Source organism: Protopterus annectens, chromosome 5.part0 (assembly GCF_019279795.1).
Source record: "Protopterus annectens isolate FY-2018-M chromosome 5.part0, PAN1.0, whole genome shotgun sequence".
In the NCBI taxonomy this organism is placed as follows: Eukaryota; Metazoa; Chordata; order Ceratodontiformes; family Protopteridae; genus Protopterus; species Protopterus annectens.
Genome location: NC_056735.1, coordinates 1,401,810,952 through 1,401,832,515, shown reverse-complemented (window position 1 = coordinate 1,401,832,515; position 21,564 = coordinate 1,401,810,952).

Below are 21,564 nucleotides of genomic sequence, written 5' to 3'. Positions count from 1 at the left end.
CTCTGCTTGACCTACAAAGCCATGTCTGATCCAGCTCTGCTAGAAATGCTACATCTAAAGAAATCCCATTCTCTCCACACCACGCACTCCAGAGACCTCAACTTCATTACCACAATCAAAAGAACATGCTGGAGGGACAGGTTCATAACTCAGAGACTGCCCATGCTATGGAATAGACTTCCCATACATGTCAAACAGAGCACCTCACTGGCCTTCTTCAAGAGAAATCTTGATGACTGGATGGGAAATAGAAAATTCTCCCCGAGGATCACTCCAGTGGCTCTACTCGACAGAGGCACTAGGAACTAAGGTCGGGTGGCACGATGCCAGGGTAATCATATGGGCTAGGCTTGTAAAGGCTCCAGGGCCATTAGCCTTGTACACACCTATGAACTTATAAACCCATTAGAAGGATCATTCTACAAGATAAGATGCAGATATACAGGTAAACATTGGGATAGTGAAGTAGAATATAGGACTAAGAGGAGGTTGCCACATCGGTCTTAGCTATGATACTGCAGTGCTAGATGATTTGCAAGTACTGGCTGTGCTCTGGGACCTGTGCAACTGTCAGGGAGATAAATTTGTGATATCTTAAACAGATGGCATTAATATGGTTAGTACTCATTATATGAACAGACTTGGTCTACATCATTCCAAGAAAGTAGAATCTCAGGCCTGAAGGGTTAAGAAGACTGTCAGCTGTGGAGTCTGACCAGAAGCAGGCCAAGACTTAAAGTCATTGTCAGTGCCTTTGTTTACCTAAAAGCAGACTGAGTGCTGCACAAAGGAATGCTGTTTAAAAGGTGTGTAATAATAAGTAGGTTGATAAGTCGTAATGGTTGTTGGTGAAGTCAGCAGCTGGTTGGAAGCCACAAATTTGTTTCCATCTAGTGTAGTTTCCATAACTCTTTTTTACATGTCACTGCATGACTCAGACTATGTCTATTACTGGCAAACAATCAGTGCTTCCACATTTGTAGGTACGTTAACAATTCTTGAAAAAAATTTGGCATCATAGTGATCAGTTATGTGAATATCAAGTAGTCCATACATGATGTGAACATTTTAGCTACTGCAAAATAAGGACAATGGATGAACCAGATCAGCAAGGCAATGGATTTGTGTTGCATAGTTGTCATTTTCAAATTACGCAATATGACAATTCCCTGAAGTACTTAATAACTGTGGCCTTGTGTAAAAAATGGCATCCTGTCTTTCCTTCAAGATACAAAAGATAGTTGATGCTTGCATTGCTTTGCTCTGTCTAGTACTGGCTAGTAGCTATTTTGATTCTGTTTTTGTCATGTAAAAGGACCTGTCTGATGGAGGTGCTATGGGTGTAAAACCTTAATGGGGATTCACTGACAAGGACCAGCAAAAGTCTGTCACAAGCATTGTATCTCTCTATATTAACATATATCTGCAAGTAGAGAGGGTTCATGGGGAATTGCTTGCAGAACTGCAGCTTACCTTATATTATTATGTAACTCAAGAGTGGGAAAAACACCTATGTGTGTCTACAGTATAATTTTTGCAAATAATTATTTTTGGCTTATTTCTCAGTGCAACTCATTCAGGCATTGATGACTTACATTTGGAAATATGATAAGGACACTGAAAGTCAGACTAGAAGATAAGAGGAAAGTTTAAAGGACTGATCCCTTATCATGACAGTGACAGGGTAGGTGGCAAAAGCCTGGTGCTGCACTATTTACTTTATTTTAATTTATTTTATTTTACTCTTTTTTTTTTTGTTTAGTTGACAAGGTATTCTGATCCATTGCTTATCTCTACCAAGACTCGGGCCAGAAGTATATGAAAGTAATAATGCAATTTAAAACTTAAAGCAATAAAACAAGTTTACACTCAGTGTAATAGAACATTGAATGACGGTCAAGTGCTGTCCAGTCTGTGCAGGTGATGGGAGATGAAATGATGATGTCTGTACAAACTTTGTCTTTCTGAGAAAACAGAAGGGTTTCTAGCCTTGTTGCTAATCACACCTCATGTGAAAATCCCCAGATCAAGAATGAAGTATAATTCTGAGACTTTCTTAATCCTTAGTCTGATAATTTGAGAAACTTCATAACATCCATTAAATAAATTACAGAATGTGTCATGAAATAATCAATGAAGACTAAGGGGGAGGTAGGTAAGTAAAATGTAGAAAGGAGAGGTAATGAGGGAGATTATAAGACTTCTAATTGTTTTTATTTCAGAAATTGCTTTATTGTTTATAACAGAAGTTTCTCAATGTACTTGTTCTAGAAGAGTATTAAAAAGCATCATTTATTTATTTTATCAGCCTAATTAATAATAAATATATCAGACTCCCTTTCATACTTTATAATCCAACAATGCAGTGATATGTTCATTCAAAACAAAGGCTAATCTGTGTGCAATGCATCCACATTTAGGGATCCCTTCAATAGTGACTATCCCAAAATTAAAAATGCCATTAACCAACACTAAATGAAATCAAACTCTAAAAGCCCTCTACATGCCAGTTACTGACAGTTTTTATAAATTATATAACTTCCTGGAATACTGCATCATAAACCATGTCTACATTACACATAAATACAGTTGAGACATAAGAACAAACCACTATGCTGGAACTACAGGGTAAATAATTTTACACCACAAAAAATATGCTCTTCATAACCTATAAATGGTACCCATATTCAAAAATTGAAGCCATAATCTATCTAGCCCTACACCTACTAAAAAGGATAATCCCCTCCACCAGGACCTCATATATTTTAGGCTTGAAAATACAATGGGAAAAATAACAAAGTGGTCTACATCTATATGAGGAAACATAGAAAATATTCAGGCCTACTGTGCCCTCAAATTCAGTATATATTATCCTCTGCTGCTAGAAGACCAGAAGGCTGTGGGTGCTTTTCCCATTCTAGGTGACTTGCCAAATGTCCCCTAGTAGTATAATTATCACCTTCGGTCTCCTTGAAAAGAGGCCACTAGCCTGGTGGGACTAAACCAATCAACAAAGGATGGATAAATAAAAAATAATCTCCAAACCATAAGACATCATCAACATTTTAGTGCAAGTATTCCACTTCAACTTCTAAAACCCAGCAAGCAAGACTGCTACTTTGCAAAATGTGAATCCTTTCTCCAAATCACTTTGAAGCAACTTTGGATAAAATTGGCCATGATAACATCCCCGGTGGTTTCCTTAGTGCTATAAATATGATTTAGTTAAACTTCTTCACATTTTATAAACAGCCTACTCTATATGCTTTGACCATAAATTATGGAAGCAGGACTTGGTAGTCCCCATCCATAAGGAAGGATCTGGCCCCAGAAACTATACACCCTTTAGTCCTACCATTTTCTTGTGCAGCATAATGGAGAGTATAATTAAGGAAAGTGTAGATAGCGACATAGATCATCTTCTCTAAGAAACAATATGGGTTTGTTAAAAGAAGGTCATGCATACTCAATTTAGTTAACTAGGAGACAAATGTATACCCAACCTAACTTGATATTGTAAAGGCCTTCCTCGTTATTCTCCATGAAGGAATTATAATCAATGTAAATAAACTCGCCATAAGTACTTGTATAGTCTACTAGACTGACAATACGACTTCCAGTGAAAAACATTCAGTAAAATTTTGAGGTCAGTCATCTCACCAATTAAGTTACCAGTGGGGTGCTGCAAGCCTCACTTATTGATCTATTTTTCTTCACCATCTTTTTGGATGCAAAAAATCATAAGATACCATAAGTGTGGAATTATGGATGATGACGGCAAAGTGGGTGAACTGATCTCTCCTCAGAAACAATAGTTCTTCAGAAAGGGTAATAAATAACTTATATACATGCCTTGGAATGATAGTTTGTTCTTTAATGTTAGCAAATATAGCATAGTAACTTTTAGAAAGCAAATGGTTCTTGCCATCTACTGTGTTGGGAAAAATACTTAAGACAGAATCTGTTCATAAGGTCTGATGCATAGTCACATATTTTAGTTGTGATCAACACATTGCCATGGTGGTAAGAAAGACCTTAAGAATGAAGCATATAATACTCAGGAGGATTACAGGATGCTGCTAGGTGGTCATCTTGGCTCCCTATTGAAATGTCAGCACTTGAAATGCCGAGTGCTGACAAGCTGAAAAAAAAGACCAGAAACACAGGAGAAGAGCGATTATCAAAAATCGATCTTCTTTAAACTTTTTTTGCAGGGGAAGCCTCCAAGCACCCCCCATACACCCTGAACTTATATATACCAACTCCATTCCTTGCAGAAAAGGAAATATTTTGAGAAATGGCATCTCAAACTTAGTTTATATATATATATATGTATATATACATATATATATATATATATATATATATATATATATATATATATATATCAGTCCCATCTTTTGGCCAATCAATCTCCATATTTTGGGACTCTTTCTAGCAGGTCTCAACATTTGAAATGCTTACTGGTCATGTTTCCACTGTACACCACACTCATCCAACCAGTTGTAAAGCATAATGTCCAATTTGGCAGTCTCTTAACCAAACACCTGCTTCAACTGGAGAAGGTTTAAAGATTTCTTATGAAGTGATTAGATTACTTGGCAACATGTTTTGCTCTGATAAGATAAGCTCTCAAGCCTGCTTCCATAAAGAAAACACCTTCAAACCTGTCTGAATCAAATACTGCCAAACAATGTGTAGATAAGATAAAGAAAGGAGAAAAAATCTGTTTCATCGTATCCACATATAATTTGCCATTATTCCATTTGTGTTACTCAGAACAGTTTCAGACACTGTCTTATACCATTACTTTAGTGAAGATCTAGATCTTTTTTTCCCAGGTCATGAAAGGCCCTCTACTCTTTGAGACTGTTCGAAAAAAAAAAATGAGGGGAGGAACAATGTACTTATAAACCCAATTAAGTTTAAAATATTTACTAACAACAGTAGTAACTGTGATAGCTTTTTCATTCACCGGCTCCATCATCTTAGAACAAACTTCCGTTATCCTTAAATCAATGCCAGTACTTTCATACTTTTAAAAGGTCCTTAATGACTGCATGGGTACATGTACATTTCAACTTGGGACAACAGATATCAAGTTTCCAGATGGTTATTAGGCGGTAAAGGTGTTATTGACTCTACAAACCAGTACAGGAATTCCACGTCCATCCTTGTGACTCTATGAAATTTGCTTGATTCTTCTTGCTTATGGGTGATGCTGGAGAACATGAAGTAAAAGAGTTCAAAAGCAGTGGAATAAACCTTAAATAACTGCACAGACTAAAATTTGTTGTCAAGTAGGAAGTCTTCAGTTAAGATGGCATCAACTTATTTGATGAAAATAACGGATTTGTTTTTCCTCCTAATTTTTGCTATGTATTTATTTCTGCCTGTCTTCTCAAACAATGTTTTCAGTCCAGATATCCACCATTTCTGTTACTCACTAGTTTCTTATCTAAACATCTTCCCCTACCCAACACCAGTTCCATAGAACGATTAGAAAACACCTACACTTAATGAGTTCCTGCAGGCATTTAGATCACCCTTTTAGGTACCATTTTTTTAACTATTTCTGTTATGCAAGTTTGGTATGTTCTTCCCTTGCTACTGCATGCTGCCCCATCTAATATGCAGGCATATTTTAGCAGCATTATCTACATAAAATCAATGGCTGACAGGACATAATTTGATTCAAAGAATCAATCTGCACATTTTGAAAAGGGGTACTAAAACTATTTTACAACTACGTTATAGCACAAAAGTGTGTAACTTACGATATATGTGTGAGTAGTCCCAAAAAGAGCTCAAAGACATGATCCTGCAAATTATCATTGTCATTGTTATTATCAGCGGGTTCACTGTGTAAGACATCACAGTAATACTGTAATTGTAATTTAATTTTATTTGTCAAGTCTGCATTTATACAGTCTGGGAATGGCAGTAGGTATAAATGCTATACCACAGCTTAAGAGTTTACACTTCAAGTCTAATGTCCAGCAACCAGAAATACTACCAATGTGTCAAGGCTGAAAATCATGACCACATATACTATTGTTTGTGTTATAAGTAAACAAATAAATAATAAATATGTACATACATGCAAACATACATATACATCAGACGAGAGAGGATGACTACTCAACAGATATTGCTCTTTAAAGGCTACTTTCTTCACCTGCACCTTCCTCCTTTTGCCTCAACCCTCTTTGAAGAAAAAAAGACAACTCTTCCTCTTGTCTCCCATTATTTATCGTAGGGCCAGATTCTAAAAGAGTTGCTCTCAGTGTAAGTTTGCCCTGATTCCAAAAACCTGCTCTCAGTGTAAGAAACTTACTTTGGTGTAACGTCTGTCTATAAAAAGGTTTACACCGGGGCCAGTTTCCAAAAGATCTTCTCTCAGCCTGCTGTCAGTGTAAATGGTCACATATACCGAGAGTGAGTCTTTTGGAAGTGGGACCATAGTTGCTTTGATAATCATTTTTTGTTCATCCTTCAGACTGCTAACAGCAACATAGTCAGTATCTAGAACTGGGTTACTTGAAACTGAGGTCCGTGCTGAATTTGGAGTTTTGCTTTTTATATTACTTCTACCCATGTTTACATTCTACATTCTGTTTCAGAGTCTATACAGTGGAATTATTGAGATGGTATAAAAACTCAACCCTCTGCATCCCTGCAATGATGACAACATTTGGCCCATAGGAAAGGATTATTGACTTATAATTCCCTTGCTCTTGCTTTTAGACTCTGTTCCAGTTTAGTAATTAATGTTTGCAGCTGCATATTACTTTACTCTGACTCTGATGATGAGATGAGTGCCTCCAAATTATTATGCAGTTCCTTAGACAGCTGTGTGGTGCAAAGTGATGAAGTTCACATTGTGACCCAGAAGACTGGGGTTCACTTATTAGCCTGAGGAATGAAGGATCTGATGATGGGAGAGTGAGGAGGTGATGAGGCAATGCCTGCTTTCCTGTTCTTTGGGGATATGGGGAATGTGCTAGGGACATGCATCAAGTTAATAGTTACAGTGATGATGCTTGGGATGTAATGAAGAGTGGATGTTGCATTGTAAGGTTGGTGAGCAAATGAATTGCACATTATTATCAGACAGATGAGGGCAGATTCCTCATGGCACCATTGCATGCCTACCTCATGATATAAGGAGAGGGATTAAGGAAAAATCCATTTGTTTGAATTATGACATCCTTGGAGTCTCCATTTCACTTCCCAGTCATTCATAGCCCAGTAGATAAGAACTTCTTCCCATATGAACAAACAAGACCCACTAGGCAAAGTCACATGCCTGCTGTATGCTTCTCGTAAGCAATGGTCTTGGAGAGAAGGTGCTATTGAGGACACTAGAGATCTGAAGTTAATGGAAGTCGAACAAAAAATATTACAAATTTCTTTAATGTTTACAGCTAAATTCTTTCATTTAATTTTATTCCTATCAATCTGCATTTTAAGCAATTCAGTGGCCAACAATTATCCTTCACTTCTTAAAGATGACATTTGTTTCTGCTATGCCACTGAGTGATACAGTCGATGCTTTATAAGGATTAGGTCATTGTGAGGTGATGTCTAGCTCCATATATGTTTTCACAGTAACATAAAGTCAAAATATTAAAATACATTTTTATTTCTCCCACAAGCAGATTCTCAGTCTGTGTAATAGGGATATTTATTTCAGAAATAGACTTATGTAAGTGGTTAGGTACCAAACCAAAAAGAACTCAGTCTTCCTAGTTATATATTTTCTATATAGGTGTGACCATGAGTAATTTTAAAATGAGATTACAAGAGAACATATATAATATTTATTATTTATTTATTTATTTTTATTTATTTTACATTTGTTTACTGGGATAGTCCGACTGGATACATGTCCATTTTCAGTGGAGGCCCGGGGAGAAAAGCTCCACAAAGACAAACTTACATAGATTACACAGAAGTTAGCAAACAGTTATAAAAACAAAGTGATTATATACAATGGGTTAGTAGTGATTCTCTAGTAGGGACTCACAATTGTCATGGACAAAGAATTAAAAGTAAGAGACATCAGACTGGAAGCACAGCTTGCTGATGTACTTACAAGTTATGATAATTGCAGAATATGCTTTTAGTTTATAACTTAATCAGGGTTGGTACATGGGCATAGCCAATTCACTTTGAGATACTGTTTGAGATTTTTTTTAAGAGACTTTTGGAGCATTGTAGGGTTATATAGTTTGGCAACGAATTCCAGGTTTTGCCAATGAAGTTGGAAAACAGGGATTCACCAGCAGAGTTATTAGCTTTGTGGGTTTGGATCAGTAGTTTATCGGCTGACCATAAGGATCTTAGATTGCTATATGGCTTAATAATATTTTTTAAGTGAGGGGGGTATCCGCAGGGTGGTACAAAATTTTGTACGCTATTAAGAGTTGACTGAATTGAATTAAGCTGGGTAGTTCTAGCCACTCTAGTTGTTTAAGGTTCTGGCAGTGGTAGGTTCTATAGGTGGAGCCAGTTGTGAATCTGGCAATATGTTTGTAGCTATGGGACAGCTTACGTAGTTCTAATTTGTTGAGGTTTGAGAGTACAGGCGAGGCATATAAGAGAGTAGAGAGTAGGTGTGATTGGGCGATTGCAGTCCTAGCCAGTGGGGTTAAAAATGTCTTGTTTCTATACAGTGATCCAAGCTTCTTATTGATGGTCTGAATGGTTTTGTTGACCTGTAGGTCAAATTTGAGATTATTGTCTATGATAACCCCTAGCAGTTTGGTGTGATTATCTGAGGAAATAGTGGTACCATTGTTAGATGTGACAGAGAATGAAAGTGTGGTGGATCTACTAGTGGGAGAGAAGAGTAGAAGTTTAGTTTTATTGGGGTTCAGAAGTAAGCGTTGATTGGTGAGCCAGTTCTCGATAGTGTTAAATGTATTTTGGGTTAAGATCTGCAAGTCGGATGGGGAGGTGGCTGAGCAGATGAGTGTGGAATCATCTGTGTATTGGATGCAGGTGGCTTTAGGGATAGCAGTGTGGAGGTTGTTGATAAAAATAGAGAAAAGTAGTGGACCTAGTATGGACCCTTGAGGGACACCAAGTGTGAGAGGTAACTGGCTGGAGAGTTTGCCCTGCCATAGTACTGCCTGCTGTCTACCAGTCAGGTAGGACTGGAACCACTGGATAGCAGGCTTGTTGAGGGAAATAGATTTTAGTGAAAGAATGAGAAGTTCATGGCTGACCATGTCAAAGGCTTTTGATAGGTCAAGAAAGAGGGCAGAGGTTCACCTATTGTCATTCCTGTTTTGGTTTATGGCAGCAGTAAAGGGAAGGAGGGCTGAGGTGGTGCTGTGGTATGGCCTGAAACCATGCTGGGAGTTGGATAGTAAGTTATTCTGTGAAATGTACTGCATTAGTTGCTTGTGTACACATTTCTCCATTATTTTGGCTAGTGGGGAAAGAATGGCAATGGGTCTATAGTTGGATATGTCTGAGGAGCTACCACCTTTATGGAGTGGGATGACGTGAGATATTTTCCAGAGGGAGGGGATAGCATTTTTGAATAAGGTTCTGTTGATGAGGATAGATATGGGATATGCAATGGCATCTGCAGCTATTTGCAGGTACTCTGCAGGGAGGAGGTTAGCAGCGAGGGTGGTAGGTGAGATTTTTTAGAAGTGTTTTGATAAAACTAGTGGATATTGGTTGGAAGCCAAATTACGGGTGATTATTAGGTAGATTAGGCATGTGGTTTAAGTTAGAGAGGGTTAGTTGATTTACTAGGGATTGGATTGTTTCAGTGAAAAAGTTATTAAAGGTGCTAGCTATTGTCTCTGGGGAACGATGAGTGTAGTTAGCCGGGGTTGGGGTGGTGGAGTGACCTGGACAAAGTAGTTGATTTAAGCCTGCCCAGAACTTTTGAAGGTTGATGTGGTGTTTTTGTAGGAGATTTTGGTAGAAGCTTTTTTTATCCAGTAAAATAAATTTTTTTTGTATCATTCCTGAGTTGACAATATTTTAGATGATCAAGTGGGGCTTTGGTTGTTCTCCGGCTGGCCCAGGCTCTGTTTCTAGTTTTGATTTTTGCTTTGGTATCTTTTGTGAGCCATGGTGCTGTATCTGATCTTGTTTTTATTGTATGTGCTGGAGCATGGGAATCAAGGATACTTAGGAATTTAGTGTTAAAGTGATCTATGGCCTCCTCTAATGTTAGATTTTTTAGTTTTGACCAGTCAACTGCTTTTAATTCATTTTGGAATATAGCAGCATCAAAGTTTTTCCTGTTTCTAAATGTTTTATATTTTGGGCTGGTGAGAGTTTCCTGCCTTATGTTTTATGATATAGGTTAGACAATGGTCGCTGAGGTCATCAGGGAGAGTACCAGCTGTGTGCAGTTGGGGTTGGTTATTAACTAGGATCCAGTCTAGAATACTTTCCTTGCTGGTTGGTTTGTTTATCCTAGTGGGAGAGGTTATGGTCTGTTTAAACCCAGATAAGTTTATATGAGTGGGGGGGGGGGTCGGAGGAGCAGGGGTGCCAGTCTGTGTTAAAAATCACCAAGAACTATGGTTTCTTGGGGATAGGTAGTGGATAACCAGTAAAGGAGATCTTCTAGGGTATTTAGGTTGTTGCCTGGTGGAATGTATGCACAGACGATGTTCAAGTGTTTGTTTTGGTTAATTTGTAGCTTGGTTATGAGGAGATTTGCGTTACTGAATTGGGGAGGTTGAATGGTATCTCTACTAACGGCTAGAGTATTTTTGTAAAGGACTGCTATCCCACCTCCTTTCCTTGTAGCACGGTCTAACCAGTGAATATTGTATCCTGGAGGTAGTATCTCATGGTCAGTAGTACTGGGTTTTAGCCAGGTTTTCGTAAGACACATAATGTCACATAATATTAGAAGCAATAACAGTGCAAATAGTGTTGCTGCATATTTTAATAAATCTCAGAATTCAAATTTTAATGGCTTTAAAGCAGTCACTTAGAGCAACCAATATAAACATCTGATAAAGTCTTGTGTGGCAGACAAAAATGAGGTGAGACTGTTAAGCGTTAATAAAGTTGTGTATTATATGGATTGGAACATTCATTTTTGTGGTTTCACTGACTTCCCAGGTGCTTTATTTATACTGGTTCTGGTTTTCCATGTTGCACCTATTTCTCCTCTTTTTTGTGATTTGGGTCACTTAGTGCAAGTAAACAGTAAGAAAAGGTAAAGAAAAGGGTGTTAACTATACTTTAAGAAGAAAGGAGCTATTACTTATTATGAAATAAGATACAGTAGCCACCAAAAGGTTACGTTACCAACTTTCTTGGCAGTACCTCTTTGGCTGAGTTTAGCCTGTTTTAATGTATTTTATGTGATTTCAGTTGAGATTATGTTTTGTTTGGTCATTTTTTAATATTTAAACTTACTCTGTACTATGTAAGTGTTTCCCTCAAAGGTGTCGGATTAAAAAAAACTATGACACAGTATTGCTGCTTGTTAAAATGCTAATATACACTTTGGTCATTTTAATTGGTTTTGTAAGCTGTGTTAAACTGCATTTGTTTTACTGTTGCATAATATAATAATGCTTTATGTGTTAAGTACGTATAAAAATATTGTTCATGCACTGATACAGGCAAGATACTGAGTAGTTTACCAGTCATAGTAGATACTGAAAGTGATAGTCAAGAAATAAAGGCACTCTGATGTGGACTAATATGAAAAAAAATGTCTGATGAAAAGCCACACCCTGAAAATTACTGAATGATCTTACATTTTCTGTTGGGCAATGATTAAATATTTATAGGAAAATTAAATACAAGTTACATTTTGTGACTAAAGCATGAAATTTAAAGCTGCCAAATCAGAAATTGTTATGAAACTGTTGCTTTAAGAATTGGTAGAAAGAGACAGAGGAATTACACTCCAAGTAAAAGAGGTACTATAACTCACTTCACATGTATTCCTCTTTATGGTTATCAGTGGCTGCAGTGAATGCTTTTCTGTCTGATGGTTAGAGAAGAATGGTGGGTAAAAAGATTAAATAAATGTCATAACTTCGTTTTTTAGTCAGCAGTGCATTTTATCTTCAATGTAATATATAAATGGCATTTCCTATCTGTAATAGTGCTGGCTGGTATAAGGGATCAAAACAAAAGATGTGGTGATGAATGATGAATGCATGTTTGTAAAAGAAAACATTAGTGGCCCCTTGATGCTATTTTCTAAAAGCAAGGATTTTCTTACAGCTGTTTAATGCATAGGAATTCAGACACAATGTCCCACGGGCACTACTCTATTTTTAAGTAATCAGTTATGCTTTCAGGTGGATGAACTAACACCCTCTGCATATTTAATGCAATTACGCAGTCTTTTAATTTCAGAGGCTTGCCTGTAATATGTAAATTGTGGTGTTTGAGGCAAATGAATACAGATTTATGTTGGCATGCAGTGTCATTGTTTTAAGGCTCTAAGATTTGTAGGATGCAATAAAGTGTTCCAGCAAACCGTATCTGAGCTCCTTAAGCTGTGCCTCTGAATGAATTAAGGCCTGCATAATAGGATCTAGGCCTTTTCGTTTCTTTCACTTAGTCACCGGATATTTATTCACTTCACAACTAATGTGATTTCTGCCCATTAAGTTCCAATTCACTGAGGCCAAGTGGATGAGGGCTTGGTCTATAATATATAAAACTTGATATTATTCTTCAAATATTACCAGCAAGACACCACAAGATAGATTCTAACTTTAGCTTATAAATATTAATGCATATAAAATAAACTAGAGCTTTATTTAGCAAAGCTGTTGCTTTTACTTTATCACTGGTAAATGTTGGTATATAAGATTAATATATTTCCTTAGCATTTATTATTCTTATGTAAATAGTGTTCATATAAACCACATTATAAGTTGCTGCTTGCTTGTATTATTATGACAGATGACAATTACTAAGACTTACTGTTTTTGTTTTTTTTTCCCTGAGAAGGCACATATGAATAAAATGTCAATGCAAGTCACGAGGATGTACTGAATTATAGAAATATGTGCTACCGGCACATTAATATTATTTCTGAAACATACTAAGTAATTAACCTCAGTCTCACTGAACCTATTTACCAGCTATACCAGAGGGTGAGGGTGGGGGCTATAAAAATTATCCTACAAAAAGAAATATGTGCATTTATTTATTTATTTATTTTTTATTTATTAGCCTTTAATTACTGGAAAAGTCTGACTGAGCAAGACCCCTTTTCAGCAGAAGCCCTGTGAGAAATGCTCCACATTACATACTTTTTCACAAGCAATTAAGATGAAGTAACAATAAAAATATACTAAATAACACTAAGCAATATATAGTTTAACAGTTAATCACACTATGCAGTGTTTACAGCATGCTAAAGCCACACAATCTGAAGAAAATTTAGCATGATTTCACAGCTGATATTTACAGCCACATTGAAATTTTAGAACGCAGACAGCAGATGCATATTTTATCCAACCAGTAATTCGCTCAAGACATGTAAACAGGTCAGAAAGTATGATGATTTTTATAATACTTACTTGATTTGGCTGCAAAGGAAGGGACTTTGTAATAGTGATGGTACAAGGGCAGGATTGTTTTGTTGATAGGTACAATTTCATTTAGATTTTAAAATATAAATGGAAAATGACTAGACTAATAAGAAGGTTTAGTAATGAGGTATTGTAAGCAAAGGTCTGTTTTATTAATAAGTAAGTCTTCAAGGTGGTTTTAAACAGTAGACAAGATTAAATGAGATATTTATAATGTTTTTTGTGGTACAGTTGCACAGTTTAGTAATGTATACAGAATAAAATTACGATTGTATTGATTTTTGAATAAGTACTAAATACTGGCTCACTGAACACAATTCTCTGTGGTGTCAGTACCAGTTTAATAACTGGCTGGTGGCAGACCATCTGTCTGGACTGTAGAGGATTCTGCGGGCAGTCATAATGTGAGTGTAGGCTAAAAGATTAGGTAGTTATAACCAATTAAGGGACTGAAGTGCAAGAGAGTGACTTGTTCGGTTAATATTGTTACTCACAAACTTTGCAATTTTATTATATGATTATTCCAGTTTGGCTAGCTGAGAGAACTGTAGCTTAGTCAAAACAGATAAGGCATATAAGAGACTAGGGAGCAGATATATTTGAGCTGTGATCTTATGAGCATGGTCTGATAGAAAAGGTTTGACTTCATAAAGAAGTCAATTTAAGGTTTGTTTTTTAAAACAGTATATTGAATATGCTGATTGAATCTTAATCTGTGATTAATCATTATACTCGGTAATTGTGTTTTGTACTAAATGAATTTTGATATTATCAACTAATAATATTTTAAGTCAAAGTAGATTGACTTCTGTGTTGGAGGTTAAAGCTTAGTTTTCTTTGGCTGTATGTTATTTTGGATCTATTTATTTCTGTGTTGGAGGTTAAAGCTTAGTCTTCTTTGGCTGTAGGTTATCTTGGATCTGTTTGATTTCTGTGTTGGTGGTTAAAGCTTAGTTTTCTTTGGCTGTAGGTTATCTTGGATCTGTTTGATTTCTGTGTTGGAGGTTAAAGCTTAGTTTTCTTTGGCTGTAGATTATCTTGGATCTGTTTGACTAAAGAGGCAGTGTATATTAGTGCTGCATCATCTGCATACTGGATTATATTTCCTGGGAGACAGGCTGTATGGATTTTATTTATAAATATATTAATGAGTAATGGTCCTAATACTGAACCTTGTGGCACATCTAACACTGTTTCCTTGGGAGCTGACAGCTTGTCTGCCCAGTATACACACCGTGTTCAGTAGCTAAGGAAACTTTTAGACCAATTGACTGTCTTATTTGTGAGGTTCAGTCACCTGAGCCTAGATAGTAATATGTGATGTGAAACTATATCAAATGAAATAGTGATGCAACCATTTCACCTTGATTTCATCTTTCACAAACTTTGCTTATGAAAGCTAGTAATGCTGCTTCTCCATTTATTTAACATTTGTTAACTGGGAAAGTCCGACCTGGAACAAAGCCAATTTTCAGCGGATGCCCGGGGAGAAACGCTCCAGATGCATGTCTTTCTGGTCTAAATCTATACCATGTTGTGGAAAACTATTTATTATCTATGTTAAATGGGTTTAACAGATCTCTGTTTTTTTTTTTTGTGTTCGCTATGTTAAATGAGTTTAACATGTACATCAGAACTGCCCGCGATGCCAGACATCTGTGGAAGGGCAGCAAACAGGCATTATACTATGCCATTATTTAAGAAAAGTAATAGTTTCTTTTCTTAAATAATGTTATGGTATAATAGCAATAACGCTATATTATCTGTTAGGCAGTCAATCAATTGTAGGTGAATGCATTTTGTCAAGTATTTTAAATAGAGGTGACAAGATGGCTATAGATCTGTAATTTGACAGCTCAAGAGATTGGTCATCTTTATGTAAGGGAATAACATAAGATTGTTTCCATTTTTGAGACTATAGCTTTTTGGAGAGAGCAATTTATAAGTTTAAATACTGGGTATACAATGGCATCTGCATCTATTTTGAGATATTCTACTGGATGTCTGCCTGCTGCAGTTTAAGTTATTCAATAAGTTTTTATATGATGCTGGTAGGACTTGTGATAAGTGAGAAGGTAGCAGTGACTTTGCCTTTTTCACTTAAGCCTGTATTAGCCATACTGAGTTTTATTAAGGAAGTTAGTAGCATTTATATAGAATTAATTAAATCTGCATGCTATATTATATCTTATTTCATCTGTGAAAAGGCTAGGCTGTGATTTCTTTTTACCAGACTGAATATGTTTATTGATTTTTGACCAAAACTGTTTTGGAGCTTTTTTAGAATGGTATTTTTAGTAATGCTTTGCAAGTGCTGATACTGTTGCCGATTACTTGTTTTTTTTTCTAAACACCTCTTTTCCATGATTTATTTCTGTTTTGCATCAGATTTTTTTATATCTGGTGTTAGGCATGGTGCCAGTTCTGATTTGACTCTTTTTCTGCACTGAGGTGCAAGAGACAAACAGGAAGGTTTTGTTGAGGTGACTTACTGTATCATCTAAAGGCAGTGTTTTCAATGGCGGGCAGTTGCTATGTATAAGGAAAGTCAAGAATGTTTCTTTATCAAATTTGATTGTATTTACTACTATTTTATATTGGATGCTTTTATGAATTTTGGTGTGTTTACATATGGCGAAGATTGCGTTATGATAACTAACTGCATCAGGCATAAATCCTGCATGGGGAATATTGGCAGGATATGATGTTAGTACCCAGTCCGGGATTCTTTTTTCCAGTAACATTATCAGTTCTTATGGCTATATGTATTAGCTGTGTTAATCCGCACAGATCAACAGCAGGGTGAATAGTTGTATGTGTACACTTGGGCCAATCAGTATTAAGGTCACCTTGGATTATTGTTTCAAGAGGCATATCTGCAGTTAAGCAACATACTATGTCCACAGAGGCTGATGTGCCTGCACAAGCGATATATAGTGTTGCTACACAATGATTTTTTAGTTTATTTTAATCATATTAATAGGATTTCAACCTTATCAGTGTTTGTTGTTTGCATGGGGTGCGTGGTCAGGTCAAATATTTTTTAAATAAAATGGTTACCCCACTAGCTCTTTTATTAGTATGATCATTACAGACAATGTTGTAGACAGGAGGCAGTATTGCTTTATCTTTTGTGTGTGCTTTCAGCCAGGCTTCATTTACTGCAATTATGCTAGGGGTGTAGAGAGATATTCAGCTATGCAGGTCTGTTATTCTATTCTGCATACTACAAGCATTTAGAATGCCTGTCAGAAGACAGTATTATATATGTCAGTGCCTGGATTAGGGCAAATTTCCCCTTATTTTAGAAATAATTTGTGTTAAAGTTTATAGTGATGTTTAGATTTCTATAATAATGTTTGGCTATATCTGGCTTGTTTAAATAAACATTTGCTTTGTTGGCATATATTTCAAGATTAACAAGTCAGTTGTGTTAGACCTGAGCATCCGGGGTTGACTAATGCACTATTAAGTGGTTTTAGAGTACTTGTATGGGACAGTAAGGGTAATAGAGGCATAATGTATTAAGTGTGATTGTTGGTGAGTAGAGATGAGAAGAAGAGAAACAAGTAAAGGCTAGAAGTTGTACTATTTCACTCATGTAATGTTTGTGGTTAGGTTTTGTTTGCCTTGCCATTCTAGTGGAGTAGCATTATGCTTGTTTTTCTACAGTGTAATAGTGAACAGTGATTGCAGTGACTGGTAGGATGAATACAGGTTTTATATTATTTGCAGCTTAAAGTGTGATGTAATATATAATTCTGTTGTGTACATAAGGTTGGGGAGGACTTTATGTGAATCCAACAGATGGGAAATACTTTAGGTATGCTGGGGGTGATGCAGAAATGTGCCTGTAAAATGTTGGGATAGTTTTATTCAGGTATAAGAAAAGGAGGATGTTTGATTACTGTAGGTTACTAATCTCACATTAAATAAAAAAAATATTACGAGTACCAGAATACTTAGGTTTTTACAAAATAAGTATGCTGAAAAGGCAATGGCACTGCTATCTTTTCTCCAGGATGTACCTGAAAGCTATCAAAATGGGGCTACCAAATGAGGAATTTAATACCAGATGAACAGCATGAGTCATGCGTGGCAGAACAACACAGGGTCTGATGAACAGTGTACACCTAAACAGAATAAGTCATGTGTGGCAGAACAACACAAGGTCTGATGATCAGTGCACACCTGAACAGAATGAGTCATGCGTGGCAGAACAGCACAGGGTCTGATGATCAGTGCACACCTGAACAGAATGAGTCATGCATGGCAGAACAGCACAGGACATGACTCATTCTCACAGCATATTAAGCAGTATAAATAAGAACATTACTTTATGGTGTTTATATAGTACAGTTGTATAAGTAAAGTTACCAAAACAGTAGACGTTTGAATAATCACTGCTGCAGTAGCCTTATATGGGTTATATCCTGCCAAGGATATAACAGCTGGTTATCTTCCAAAGCTTCAGGGCACCTTCATTGCACCCAAACTGTAAGCCAGCTCAAGCTGATCTGACTAAAAAGACAGGTTTGGCCTCCAAGCCTTTCAGAACTTTCATGTCAACAAAGAGTTGGAGGCTGATCCCTGAAAGGACAATGTTAGAAACAACAAAGAATTAGTATTTGCACTCTGCAATGAGCACTATATCAAAAAAACAAAGGGGATGGAGTGAGGTAGCAGCTACTGCAGCAGTGATCCTTCAAATATCTAGTTATGGTAAATTTACTTACACAACATTACTATGTTCATCATATTGATCACTGTTGCAGTAGCCTTAACTATATGGGTAGATTACTCTAACTGACTTAATTTGCAAGACAGAAGGGGAAGGGTCAATATGCCCAGGAGAATGTTCTTAACAAATTTTTATCTAGAAATAGAGAAGGAATCAAACTCATAATGCCTTATAAATATAGCTTGCAACTTAGATACTCTTCTTGAAGAAGTCAGAGCACTCAGTAAAATAGTTTTCCATGCATAGAACCTGAAAGTCATCAAGATTTACTGGTTCAAATGGAGGAAATGTTACCTTCTCTAACACAAAAGTAAGACCCCAAGGAGGGGCCACCAGTTTTCTTGGAGGCCTGTTATACAAAACCCCTTTCAAAACACTTTGACATGAGACTGCATTGAAAGAGAAGGATCCATGGGCAGACAGTGTGAAATGGCAGCTAAATAAACCTTAACAGAAGAGTAAGAAAGGCATAGGATAGTGGCTCGCACAAATTTTGTAAAACCAAAGAACAACTAGCCCTGAATGGGTGGTGGTTATGTTGTTGGCACCAATTAGAAAATATTTTCCATTTGCTTATATATGATTTTGTAGTAACAGACTTTCTTGCCTCCATTAGACTTTCTTGCTTTGCACTCCTAGTCAACAGATGCCTAAAGGGAATTAAGATGCTATTGTCCAGGCATTCTGCTGAAGTTGATTTGGTCAGGGTGTATGAAACACCCCTGATCGTGTGTGAGTAGATCCATTTGCTGAGGAAGCTTATGGTAATTGCCCTTGGCTATTTCCAAAAGAAGGGAGAAGCACAGCTGCCTGGGCCAGAAGGGAGTGGCCACAATGATCTTGGTGGATTCCTTCTGAAGCTTCAGAAGTATCCTGAATATCAGTGGAAAGAGTGGGAAAGCATAGGGGAACATGACTGTCCAAGGAAGGAAAAGGCATCTGTCTTCCTGGCCTTCTTGCAGGGAGTCATGGAACAAAATCTTGCCAACTGATTGTTCAGAGAGGAGGCAAATAGGTCTACTTGAGGAACTCCTCACAGATGGATCAAATCTTGGAAGACTCCCTGATCTAGTTTCCATTTGTGAGGGTCTGCCCTTCTCCTGCTAAGCCTGTGTCTGACAGGAAGTAGGATGCCTGCAGCGTGAGACTGTGCAGTGAAGCTATATCCCAAGTTAACATGGCTAGTCTGCAAAGGGGGTATGACCTAGTTCTATCTTGCTTGTTGATGTACCACATGACTGTGGTATTGTCTGTAACAACTTGAAGAGGACCAGGGAGCCAAAGATGATTAACAGAGTTGAATGCCTTGAGTGTTATATTTATCTGCTTGCATCTGTCCTTGGTGCCCCCTGCACCTTGCACTTGTATCCCTCCTAAAACTGCTCCCTAAGTAAAGTCCAGGACATCTGTGGTGACTGATTGCTTTGCAGTAGTGCGAGCGCTGTCTCCGCCAACTGATTTCTCTTCTGACAAACCCCAGCAATGGGATTTGAAAACACAAGGGATGTTGTTACTGGAACCAAAGTGATTTCAGATGCCATTCTATCTTTCTCATGTGGACTCTTGCCAAGTGTATCATTGGTGTCGTAAGACTGAAAAATCTTGAGGTATTCCCTTCCAATTACCAAAGTCTGAGTGGAAAACCTTAGAAATAGATTGAGTTACATATCTATTTTTTTCCTGTGGAAGAAAAGAACTTTGAAATGAGTAGTCTGATACCCCAGGAACACAACCATGTGTGAGGGAGTCAAATAGACTTTTAAATGTTTTCTTGGAATACCAGTTTGTATAAGACAGGGGTGGGCAAACTTTTTGATTCGTGGGCCACATTGAGTTCTAACATTTGACAAAGGGGCCGGAACAGGAGCAGATAGATGGCATGCTTTGAAAACATCACCTCGTTGGGGGAAAATACACATCTTGGGATATGGAGAAAACATGTGCTTTAATTTCCAATGAAAATGAAGAAAAGCATTACAAACTGTCTCACAATGAAAATAGAGTTGGCATCAAAACTTCTCTACATTCATTAAAATAGCATTGAAATCTACACCACATCCAAAGAAAATGCATCTGGCCAATGGTGGATAAAGATTACCTTTGTGCTGTTTTCAAATCATTATCCCCTTGCACACAACAAGAAAGATATATGTGTTCTTTGTTACACCTTCCTGACTTTAGTAAATTATATTCCTTGTATAATAAATAATAAATAATAAATGAAATAAGCAGGGAAGCTAATACTGCAAATAAATATCATTAATATAAAAATATATAGTATATTAGTATATAATGCCTTTCAAGATTCTGAAATAAACTTCCTCTTTACTATACTTAATAATTAACTTCCTTCAAAAATAACCTTGATGCATTTGTTTGGGAAGTAGAAAATACTAACGTAAGATTATGGCAATCCTGCTTCTTGAAGACCAGTAGATCATAAGCTTGTCAGAGTAACCTTCTGATTGTAAATCTACAAAAAGTAGTAAGAATATTTCCAATGCTAATTAATGGCTGTAGGCAACAATGAGTGCAACATGGACATTACAAGAGGCAGAATAAAGGATTTCAGAACAAAACATGAATATCTACAAAATGATCAGCTTGAGTTGCAATAGATAAAGCAGTCAACTTGCTATCCATAGCAAGATCACAGCTCTTATTGAGTTAAACAAGCACAAGTCCAGCAAGAAGTAAATCAGTCATCCCAGCCTAAGGCAGACCCTGATAACATTTTACAAGAGTGTGCCGATTCAGGGATGGATTGGGTTATTTAATAAATCTAGTCAAAAAAGATAGATACATTTAGTCATACAACTGGAAGAGATGCGTTTTAAAAAAGAACACTGCCTACTGCAGAAAATAAAGAAGCGGTTTCAGGCATGCTTAAGTCTAAATATTTTTTTTTTCATTTGTAGATGAAAATCAAACCTTCTGGCAAATTAAGCTGGGTGAATCTTTCTAGCAGCATTCATTCACTTTCTCTCTCCGATCGCTCACACACACACACACACACACACACACACACACACACACACACACACACACACACACACACACACACACACTTCACCTTTCAAACCTGCATTCATTCACTTTCTCTCTCCGATCGCTCACACACACACACACACACACACACTTCACCTTTCAGACCTGCATTCACTCACTTTCTCTCTCCAATCGTTCACACACACACACACACACACACACACACTTCACCTTTCAAACCTGCAATCACTCACTTTCTCTCCGATCGCTCACACACAC